The following is a 10,680-nucleotide window of genomic DNA, read 5'->3' as shown; positions in this document are numbered from 1 at the left end:
GCCATAGGGGTGGGGGGACCGTTGCTGCACACAGGCAAGCTGCATATGGGCCAGGGCAGAAGCCACATTGTAGTAGAAGACCCTCCCTTGCTTCCCAGGTCACCCTCAGCAGCGAGATATGTTCCAGGACAAACTCCTGTGCAAAATGTGGGGCCAGTGTTCAGTACAGGGGCCCCCTGCAGCTGTTGGCTCTCCCCAATGCACAGAACTACAGAGGACAGTATGGCCATGAAACAGTCAGTCCCCCTTGCCGCTGTGTTTACTCACCATTTTGGGGCTCCTGTGGGTTATATGTGCTTGCTTTGGGACGGGCAATTTCTGTTATTGTTTAGACTGTGCTTGTCTACTTTTAGTACGGCCGAATCATTGCTCTGTCTGGTGTGAACAATGCTGCCTCTGTTAAGTGTTGCATTTTGGCTTTACAGATGCAACCTTGAGATCTCAGCCGTTCTTGTTATCAACGGCCGAAAGACTCCGAAGAATTAGAAAGCGGCAACGTGGAAGCAAAGAGGACATGCTGCATGAATTAATGCAGCAGTCCCTTAATGAAAATCAAAACACACAGGAATGGTGGGAGAGTGAAAGGAGGGTCCATCAGGAGAATGCAGATCTCCAGCAGCAAAGCATGGAGCAGCTGCTAAGCATTATGGAGCGCCAAGTGGACTCAATACAGGTGCTTGTAGCAAGGCAGGGAGAGCACTTTCATGCCTGCCTCCCCTCCCACCACATCCCTTGTCCCAAAACTCTTTCACTTGTGTTCCCATGTCACCTCCAACCCACTTTCCCCAACATCCAGGTTCTTATCGTCACCAGCTGCCTCTAATACCTGTAGCTTTACCACCCAGCCCTGCAAACTACGACCCTTAACCAGTGCACTCAACCGCCATCACCATGCATTTTAGCCAGCCTGAAGTGCAGCACTCATTGCACAACACTCCAGACAGGAAGGCTAAGTATGATAACAAGAGATATGCAAATCTGTGATTGTACCATTCCCCACCCCACCCCCTTGCCCTTTTCTGTTTCCCAAGCAGTTGTGTTTCTTTTCAATAAATGAATTTTCTTTTCAATAAATGGCTTTTTTGCCTTTGAAAACATTCATTATTATTTCATGAAGTAAAAGATACCTTAGCCCAGAAAAGCAACAGGCACTGCAAGTCAGTTTAGCAAATGCAGATTCCTACTAACATTGGAACCACTGTACTTCACTCCCGTGCAGGGCACCAGACATTACTGGTGGCTTTCAGCCTCAAATTCCTCCCTCAAGGCATCCCTAATCCTTGCAGCCCCGCGCTTGGCCCCTCTAATAGTCCTGCTCTTTCGCTGTTCAAATTCAGCCTCCAGGTTTTGTACCTCCGGGGTCCATGCCTGAGTGATCTTTCAGCCTTCTCTTCACAAATATTATGGAGGGTACAGCACGTGGATATAACCACGGGGATGTTGTCATCGGCCAGGTCCAGCTTCACATACAGACAGCACCAGCGGCCCTTTAAATAGCCAAAAGCACACTCCGCAGTCATTCTGCACCGACTCAGCCTATTGTTGAACCACTCCTTGCTGCTATCAAGGCTCCCTGTGTAGGGTTTCATGAGCTATGGCATTAAAGGGTAAGCAGGGTCTCCAAGGATCACAATGGGCATTTCGACTTCCCCTACGGTGATCTTCTGGTTTGGGAAGGAAGTCCTGGGTTACAGCTTCCTGAACAAGCCAGTGTTCTGAATGATGTGTGCATCATGCACCTTTCCGGGCCAGCCTGCGTTAATGTCAATGAAACACCCACAGTGATCCACAAGCGCCTGGAGAACCATAGAGAAATAACCCTTCTATTTAACATACTTGGAGGCTAGGTGGGCTGGTGCCAGAATTGGTATATGTGTCTCATCTGTCACCCCTCCACAGTTAGGGAAACCCATTTGTGCAAAGCCAGCCACAATGTCATGCACGTTACCCAGAGTCACGGTTCTTCTGAGCAGGATGCGATTAATGGCCCTGCAAACTTGTATCAATACAATTCCAGTGGTCGACTTTACCACTCCAAACAGGTTAGCAATCAATCGGTAGCTGTCTGGAGTTGCCAGCTTCCAGATTGCAATAGCCACTCGCTTCTCCAAGGGCAGGGCAGTTCTCAATTTCGTGTCCTTGTGCCGCAGGGCTGGGGCGAGCTCATCACACAGTCCCATGAAAGTGGCTTTTCTCATCTGAAAGTTCTATAGCCACTGCTTGTCATCCCAGACTTGCATGACGATGTGATCCCACCACTCAGTGCTTGTTTCCCAAGCCCAAAAGCCGCCTTCCACTGCGGTGAGCATGTCCGTGAATGCCACAAGCAATCTCGTGTCATATGTGTTATGTGAGTCGACATCATCGTCGGACTCCTCACTGTCAGTTCGTAGCTTAAGGAGTAACTCGACTGCCAAACATCACGTGCTGGCGAGACTTGTCAGCATGTTCCTCAGCACTTTGGGATCCATTCCCGCAGATGGAAAGGGAAGACAGAGCGCTCTGCACAAAACACGTTGAAAGATGGTGCCAAATGTGGACAGAAGAAGAGGGATTGCTGGGATGCGAAGCGATGCATCACAGGGCGTTGGGACAGAACTCAGGATGCCCCACAGCCTCCCTGTTGTAGGAGAAGCAGTGATCTGTATGCTATGTATAACCTGTATGATCAAAAGGTATGTTACATTTCCCCCCCACTTTTGTCTCCTCTCCCTCTTTGAATACCTGTGAAGTGGCTTTCCCCCTCCCCCTTCCCCTCCCTCTCTCCCTCCCTCCTGGAATGCTTGTGGGATGAATGGGCTGCTTAAACAGCTGGAAGATCAGAAGAGCTCCCAGGTAGACAAGGTGTCTGGGACTCTGATTAGGCGCTCACACACCCAATGCATGGACACTGCCCGAGGTGGAGTGTGACCAAGCAGATGCAGCCAAGTCATCTCTAGTCACAGGCTATGAGGAGCAGATCCTTAAAAGGGGAAGAGGCCATGTGCTCAGGAATGCACTCACAAGCTTGTACCTCCCATGAAAGCCCTTTGCCCGGACCGCCTGGCCAGTGGTTGGCTGAGTTGCATTCCATCGTGCCTCAGGAAGACTGACCTTCATCGCACCATTCATCGCTGCACTGTGGGACACTTACCTAAAAGGATCCTGACCTGTGCCTGTCCTGTGAATGTGAGTATGCAAGTGTGAGTGTGACCGCCCCCCCACCGACTTCTTTTGAGCTTAGCTATCAGTATGATAAACGTGCTGCTTTCTTCCAAACTCTGGTGGGTTATGAGTCCTCCCTAAGCTTACTAGCTGGCCCAATTTTGGGTAACACTCCCAACCCCTTCCCGCAAGCCACAGCACCGGAATGGGAAGAGGTGCTCTGTGGGATAGCTGTCCATAATGCCCCATTCCCAATTTCACTGCTAGTGCTGTAAATGTTGTCACGTCCATGCGCTTGCAGCTGTCAGTGTGGACAGACTGCAGCGCTTTCCCTACTGCGTTCTCCGAGGGCTAGTTTAACTCACAGCGCCCTACATCTGCAAGTGTTGCCATGGCCTCAGTCTCTGCAGAGTCTCCCTCTCCTCCTCCTCCAGGCTCTGCAGAAGCAGCTGCTCCTCCTCTCTCAGCAGTGTGTGCAGTTTGTTAAATTCACCTGCAATCATCTCTTATTCTTCATGTTCCTCTTGAGGAAAGCACAGAGAAAACGTGAGCCAGATGTTGAGTTACACAGACTGGGCCTCTGTCTATGAAGCAGGGGATATTAGATCAGTATCAGGTTTATAGGATATTTACTTTTTTGGGAAATGTACCATAGAGGGTTTGTTTTAGTTCAGAGTTAATATGGCCAGTTCCATAGCGGGGTTGTCTAGGGTGCTTTGTAAAGACGCAGTATGTTATTGCAGGCGGCATGGGATGGACACAGTGGAGTGGGGAAAAATCGAGGGAACAGGAGAGATTTACAGGGGGCTGCACATGGCGTCCTTAGGGGGATTTGGGTGCCAAGTGCTGGGCACTCAGACACCCGGGGGAGCCATCACAGAAGGATACGGGCGATGCTCCTTCTTTGACAACTTGCTCCCAGGGATGCCAAGTTCAGGACCTAGGGCTAGTGCTAATAGTTGTTTGGGTGCCATCCTGGGACTCACATGGATGTTGAGTGCTCAGGGCATTGTCAGGGCTGGCTTTGGCCTCACCCAGCCTGGTCGAGTGCCCCATGCCGATGTGCCCAGTGCCCCTGGGATTGCAGCCTTTAGGGAGCCCTCTAAGCTCACAGAGTGTCCACACTCGCAGGTGTCCACACCTGCTCTCTGAAAGGAGCCGTGGAACGATGCTGAGCTGGTGCTGATCCTGGCAGGGGGAGGGGGTGGCTGCTCTGCACTGGCCTCTCTAGCTCCCCTCCAGCTCAGCCCAGAGGAGCTGGGTGTCCCGGGTGTGAGCCTGCCCCCCAGTGTGACTCGGGCCTCAGTGATATTCGGGAAAGTCCCTCTCACTCTCCCTGAGATGCCAACGTGGCCAGGGGCTTCAGCAGCTTCCCCAGCCCCTGTCCCCTGTCCCCAGAGCCCTCCTCACTGAAACCGCGGAATGTGCGCCCAGGGGTAGCAGGTTTGTAGAAATTTTGGTGGTGCCCAGAACCCGCCCCCACCCAAACTCCACCTCCCCATACTCCACCCACCACCTGCCCAAGGCTCTGGGAGGGAATTTGGGTGGGGGAGGAGGTCTGGGGTGCAGGCCCTAGGCTGGGGCAGGGGGTTGGGGTACAGGGTGCTGGCTCTGGGAGGGAGTTTGGGGATGGGAGGGGGTGCAGGGGTGAGGGCTGTGGCTGAAGATGAGGGGTTAGAGGCATGGGAGGGGCTCAGGGTGAGAGTAGGAGAGTGGTGGGAGAGGGCTCTGTCTGGGGCTGGGGTTTTGGGGTGTTAGAGAGCTCATGGCTGGGGCAGAGGGTTAGGGTGCGGGGGGTGAGGGCTCTGGCTGGGACTGGGGAAAAGGTATTTGGGGTGTTAGGCTCAGGACTGGGGCAGAGGGTTGAAGGTGCGGTGGGGCGGTGAAAGCTCTGGTTGGGGGTGTGGGCTCTGGGGTGAGGCAGGGCTGGGGATGAGTTTGGGGTGCAGGCAGGCTGCTCCGGGATAGTGGCCAGAGAGGAGGACTCCCCCCAGCCCTTTTCCTGCCAGCAGCAGCGAGCTCTTTTCCCATCCCCCCCAGCAGCACACTCAGCCCCACCAATGTCACTGCATGTGCTCCTAGGGCCCCTCTCAGGTCCAGGAATCTCCCTCGCCTCCGCCCGGGGGGGGGGGGAGGCGGTGAAAGGGGGGGTCATCACACGTGAGCCTCCTGCCCTGCTGTTGCCCCTGACTGTAGCCTCACTGGGGGTGAGGGATGGGGCTGCCTCCTTGCCCAGCATGGGGCAGGAGCGGTGACTGCGGGTGGGGGGGGGCCCCCTGTGCTGGTGGAGGGTCCTGCTGGAAAAGGGCAGGGTCTGAGGTGGAAGGGGAGGCTCAGTCAGTATGCCCTGGCAGTGGAAATGGGGGGCACTAGGGACCCCGCGGCAGCAGTTGATGCAGGGAGGCAGCATGGAAATGCAGGGGAGAGACAGCGAGGCTCTGCTCTGGGGCCCACGGAGGTGCGCGGGGGCGGGCGGGGCCACAAGTGGGAGCCGGGGGACACTCGCGGGGGGGGCAGCAGGTGCGGCCGGGGGGGACACCGGGCTCCAAATGTTGGTGGAGCTGGGCCCCTGAGCTCTGAATATTGCTGGTGCCCGGGCACCACATGGAGATATAACTCGCCGCCCCTGTGTGCGCCCCAGCCCTCCCCTCCACCAGTCTGTGCCCTGTGCTGACCCCCCCTCCCCGTGCAGGGCTCTAACCCATCTGTCTGTCTGTCCGGCTCCCTGTGTGGTGGGGGAGGGGCAGTGCCCAGTGTCTGTGTCTGAAGAGGCAGCTGCTTGAACACTGTAACGTCCACCTCCTACCTCTGCCCCGGCTGACCCGAGCCCCAGGCGCAGCCCTCCAGCACCCCAGGGCCCCTCTGCCAATGGACTTTCGACACCAACCCCTCCCCCAGACCACCCCCCCACCCTGCCCCTGGGAGCGCTGCAGCCACAGGGCACTCGGACAACTTGGGTACAGCCCTGACAAGCCCCAGCCCCCTCAGGAGCCCCTGTGGGCACCTGCCCGAGGCTTTGTGCATGTGGCCTGGACCCTGCAAAGGGCCGTGGGCCTGCAGCCTCCTTCCCCTCCTGCCCGCTGGGAGCTGTTGAGTTACAGCTAATTCGAGTGGTGCAGTGTTATCGTATCCCCTAACGTCTCCCCCCACCAGACACGGCCAGCGCATCCTTCATGGGGGCCTGTCACCTCCCAGGCCCTGCTCCCGCCTGTGGGGATACTCCCCACCTGGCTCAGACCCATGATGGCCCCTCTCAGTGGGTGATTGGCCGCCCCCGCTGGGCCTCGTCTCACAGTCACTGGGGCTGCAGTTTCTCTGCACCGAGTGACACTGATCATTGGGCTGTGACCGCTGGTGCTGTAGGACGTAACTCGCTCTCACTGGGCAATAAACAAGGGTTTCAGAACCACCCCAGTGTCTGTCCCAAGGTGCAGCCGCCTCCATGGCGCCGGCTGGGCACTTTGCCGGACACATTCAAACCTGGCTGTTAATTGTTATGCACCTAAATCCCTATCATCTGAGGAACTGAGCACCAACTGCTTCCGGTGCGGGCCGTGGGAGCTGCTGCGGTTCGGCCCTCTGGAAACCAGCCCACTTCCGCCGGGCTCTAAATACGGTATCAGATGCAGAACCAGAGGCACCCAGCTCTGAGCATTTCAGACAATTATAATACCATGGTGTGTACATCCTGGTGTATAATACGTGGTGTACGTAAGCTGTAAGGCCACCCCACATCCTCCTAATTTTATCTGGGCTAATGGCCACAGGAGTTAATATGGGTGGAGCAGGGCTGCTGGATTTGTAAGAGCTGAAGGAGGAGAGAAGAACAGGACATGGGGAGAGAAAGAAGAGCAGGACACAGGTACCAGCTGTGGCTTTCGGTGCCACTGACGTGCAGGGATGTGTTAGGGTCCAGATTGTTTCGTGTGCAAGCGGGGTCTGAATGAGCTCTTCCCTCGGCAGCTAGCTGGGGAAGGGAAAAGGTTTCAAGTGCAGACTGTATTTACATGAACACACTGACTCTGCCTAGGTAGCCAGCAGACAGAGCTGTGTTGCCAAAGTGATCAACTGTGGCTGGTACTTGATTATAGATCACTTCAGTATTGAATGCGGTGGTAATGAAATAGTGTTATCTTTATTGTATGAGTAAAGGGCAGCAGAGTATCACTTAGCCTGTCCTGATTGAGGGGGTCACCCTCCCCTGAACTGAACTCACTACGCAGGGGGCTTGGATGGCAGACCCCTGTGAAGGTTAAGAGGAGGTGGGGACAGGTGTGCTTGCTGGGAAGTGTGGACTTTACCCAAGAGTCCTAGACATGGTTTAACTTGCTCCTCTCCGCTGTTCAAAGACAGAACTAATTAAGAAAAGGAGTACTTGTGGCACCTTAGAGACTAACAAATTTATTAGAGCATAAGCTTTCGTGAGCTACAGCTCACTTCATTGGATGCATTTGGTGGAAAATGAAAATGTTTTTTCCACCAAATGCATCCGATGAAGTGAGCTGTAGCTCACGAAAGCTTATGCTCTAATAAATTTGTTAGTCTCTAAGGTGCCACAAGTACTCCTTTTCTTTTTGCGAATACAGACTAACACGGCTGCTACTCTGAGAACTAATTAAGGCTCCATTAGGAGTCTTTTGTTTTATTAAGTGATCACTAAAGCTGAAATCATGTGTGGGTCAGAGTTTTGGCCCAGCCTGCTTCATCAAGGAAGTTCCCCCACTAAGGGCTTGGCTACACTTGCAGATGTAGAGCGCTGGGAGTTAAACCAGCCTTCGGAGAGTGCAGCGGGGAAAACGCCACAGTGTGTTTACACTGTCAGCTGCAAGCGCACCGGCGTGGCCACATTAGCAGCTCTTGAAACGCCACAGAGAGCAGTGCATTGTGGTAGCTATCCCCGTGTGCAAGTGGCTGCAGCGTGCCTTTCAAATGGTGGGGGTGGAGTCTGAAAGGGAGTGTGTTGTGTGTTGTGTGGGGGGAGGGACAGTGTGTTTTGGGGGGCTGAGAGCGTGTCAACATGCTATCTTGTAAGTTCAGACAGCAGCAGACCCCCTCCCCCTCTCACACATTCACAGCAAGCAGCATTCCACACTAATGGTTTGCTTTGCCCCAGAGCAGAGAAGCAGCCGGCCGTCAGAAACGGAGCTTTGAAAGGGCAGAGCCGCATGGCTGTAGCCGATTTCAAAACAATGACAAGAGTGGCCACTTGATTTCAGGAGATTATGGGATATTTCCGGAGGCCAATCACAGCGCTGTAATGCAACACGTCGTGCACACTGACACCCGGGCGTTTCAGCCGGGGCGCAGCAAGCGTTATGCTTCTCGTGGAGGTGGATTACCAGGAGCGCTCCAGCTGCAGAGTCCAGGCGCTCTACGTGCCTTGCCAGCGTGGATAGCTCAGGAGTTAGAGCGCCAGGGGCTGCTTTAATGCTGTCTAACTTGCAAGTGTAGCCAAGTCCTAAGAGTTGAAAATCACTAAGAGCCCCAGGAGACTCCTCCCCCTCCCTCCCAGTGTTTCCGGAGCACCCTGAACAGCTGATTCACAGTGTTCAAGCTCTGTGAGGGAGGGGGAGGGGGTGGAGCAGGGGCAGGTGTTTGGGGGAAGGAGTGGAGGGGGGGCAGGGCCTGGAGTGGAGTCAGGGGTCAAGCATCCCCTGGCAAGATGAGAAGTCAGCGCCTATGGTCCTAATGCTGCCCCAATTTTTCAGGTGCCCTACACAGCCACGAATGCTGCATATGCCTAAGGATGGCCTTGCTCCCCACTGGTCAATCTGTGTATTTCCTAACAGCCACTCATGCTTGTCCCCCAGCTTCTGTATAGAAATTCTTCTACTCCATAGAGATGGGTTAGTAGCTTTGAGTCATTCAAAGTTGATGGCCCCAGACTGCAGCCTTGATTGATCTCAATGATGGTCCTTCAATACAATATCAGATGCCTTTCCCAGGCAGGGTAGCTGTGTGAAGGGCAGCACTATAAACTGCCCCAGGAAAGTTCAAACTAGTAGAGTTTGAAAGTTAACCCTTCAGCACACAGTGATCGTTCTGTAGTTAATAAATCAGTTTTATATTTGATCTAAAACAGTGTGTTTTGGTTGAAGTGCTTGGGAAATCTCAGGTCAGTTTACAAAGGCTAGTGTGTGTCCTCTCCACATCAAGGGAGGGGCGGACTGGGTGAAATGAACTGACACTGGCTTCTGTGCAAGACGGTAAAGTTCTGGGGTGCAAGGCTGAGGAGCTAGGGGGAATCGGCTGGAGCCTCTCTATTGTTGGTTCATGAGTGGCTAATAAAAGCATTCATGTAACTCAACTGGGTGAGTCTCTGCCTGTGGGTGGCTGAGTAAGTGCAGCACCTGCCAGAGGTTTGTAGCTTCTCATCAGCATCACAGTGTGAGGGGCAGCTCAGGTTGATGGGACAGAGGGCTCAGCAGTCCCACAGTCTGGGGACCCCGTCACAGTGATTAACATGCCCATCTGAGTGGTGGGAGACACACGGTTCAAATACTTCCTGGTAGGGAGCTGGGACTGAACTTGGATTCCCCATATTCCAGCTCAGTGCTTTAACCACTGGGATAGAAGTTAAGGTGGGCACCACTATCTTTTCTATTGGACAGCTGTTTGAACGGGATCCAATCTGGTAGGCATGCTGGGAGGATCAGGCCCTGTATGCAAAATCGGCAGCTGAATGCCAGTCTTCCCCGGTCCATGACTCACTTGGGGGCTTAGATGGGAGATAGGCACCTCACACTCCTAGAATGGGGCAGCAGTGCACATGGCCAGAGGCAGAAACATAGGTGCCAAGGGAACTTGTACCCTGAAAACAGGACATGCATCTTCCCCTTTCTGAACCCCAGTGCCTGCACCCTGTCCCTGATTTCGCCCATCTACCCCTCCCCTTCCCCTCCCTCATGCTCCCCAACCCCCGTTTCACTTTCCTCTGGATACCTTTTGGCTCCTACACAAATGCTGCCTATCCTACCCCTCTCATTTTCCTGTGTTAGTCCCCTTTTATTGCAGGAAGCAGATTGTTGTCTCAAATGAGGGCAGAGTGAGGGCAGTGGCTTCAGGGGATGATTTATTATTATTCTTCAAAGAATTGTATTCAATTAATCTTGAAAAGACTTTGGATTCTTAAAGGTTCAATTGTGATCATAGGTGCTTCTCAGCTTCTAGGACAGTGATGGAGTCATAACAGAGGATTCCTCTTAGGGTGTGCATGGGAGGGCTGCTCCCTGGACAATGACAGACCACATATAGCAAGGGAGGGAGATAGAGCCTGTATCTGCATTGCCAGATTCTGTTTCCTGCTGGTCCCTTGATGTTCAAGCCCCCACCCCCCCACTATCCCGGGGTTCCACCTTCTTACAAGGAACCCCTTGGGTTAGATGTTAACAGATGTTTTGCTGTGTGTGTGTTCCCTTCATATGCTGCCCCAGCCTTGTGCAGACAACTAGCACTGCAGACCTTGAGCAAACCACCCAATGACCACCCAATGACCACAAATTCCATTAAGGGACGAAGGCGCCAGGCTAGGTTTAT

General features: G+C 53.9%; 9 protein-coding genes across 16 annotated transcripts in view; 5 read left to right on the top strand and 4 right to left on the bottom strand.

Annotated features, from left to right (window-relative positions):
* LOC119843336 (butyrophilin subfamily 1 member A1-like) overlaps positions 1-10,680 on the bottom strand; it is a 1,931,986-nt gene that overhangs the window by 776,081 nt on the left and 1,145,225 nt on the right. The window lies entirely within an intron of this gene.
* LOC119843287 (zinc finger protein 850-like) overlaps positions 1-10,680 on the top strand; it is a 1,467,609-nt gene that overhangs the window by 902,447 nt on the left and 554,482 nt on the right. The window lies entirely within an intron of this gene.
* The window catches only part of LOC119843319 (zinc finger protein RFP-like), a 555,398-nt gene that overhangs the window by 65,669 nt on the left and 479,049 nt on the right, over positions 1-10,680 (top strand). The window lies entirely within an intron of this gene.
* LOC119843341 (E3 ubiquitin-protein ligase TRIM7-like) overlaps positions 1-10,680 on the bottom strand; it is a 430,179-nt gene that overhangs the window by 85,653 nt on the left and 333,846 nt on the right. The window lies entirely within an intron of this gene.
* The window catches only part of LOC119843274 (zinc finger protein 850-like), a 1,382,451-nt gene that overhangs the window by 1,115,083 nt on the left and 256,688 nt on the right, over positions 1-10,680 (bottom strand). The window lies entirely within an intron of this gene.
* Positions 1-10,680, top strand: part of LOC119843356 (zinc finger protein RFP-like) — a 1,128,717-nt gene that overhangs the window by 878,545 nt on the left and 239,492 nt on the right. The gene's annotated exons all lie outside the window — the stretch shown is intronic.
* LOC119843308 (butyrophilin subfamily 1 member A1-like) overlaps positions 1-10,680 on the top strand; it is a 910,188-nt gene that overhangs the window by 678,778 nt on the left and 220,730 nt on the right. The window lies entirely within an intron of this gene.
* Positions 1-10,680, top strand: part of LOC119843334 (E3 ubiquitin-protein ligase TRIM39-like) — a 707,078-nt gene that overhangs the window by 575,605 nt on the left and 120,793 nt on the right.
* LOC119843309 (butyrophilin subfamily 1 member A1-like) overlaps positions 1-10,680 on the bottom strand; it is an 845,206-nt gene that overhangs the window by 769,573 nt on the left and 64,953 nt on the right. The window lies entirely within an intron of this gene.

This window comes from Dermochelys coriacea, chromosome 14, assembly GCF_009764565.3.
Source record: "Dermochelys coriacea isolate rDerCor1 chromosome 14, rDerCor1.pri.v4, whole genome shotgun sequence".
Classification (NCBI taxonomy): Eukaryota; Metazoa; Chordata; order Testudines; family Dermochelyidae; genus Dermochelys; species Dermochelys coriacea.
The sequence above is the reverse complement of the archived record's forward strand: the minus strand, read 5'-3'. Positions and strand labels throughout refer to the sequence as shown.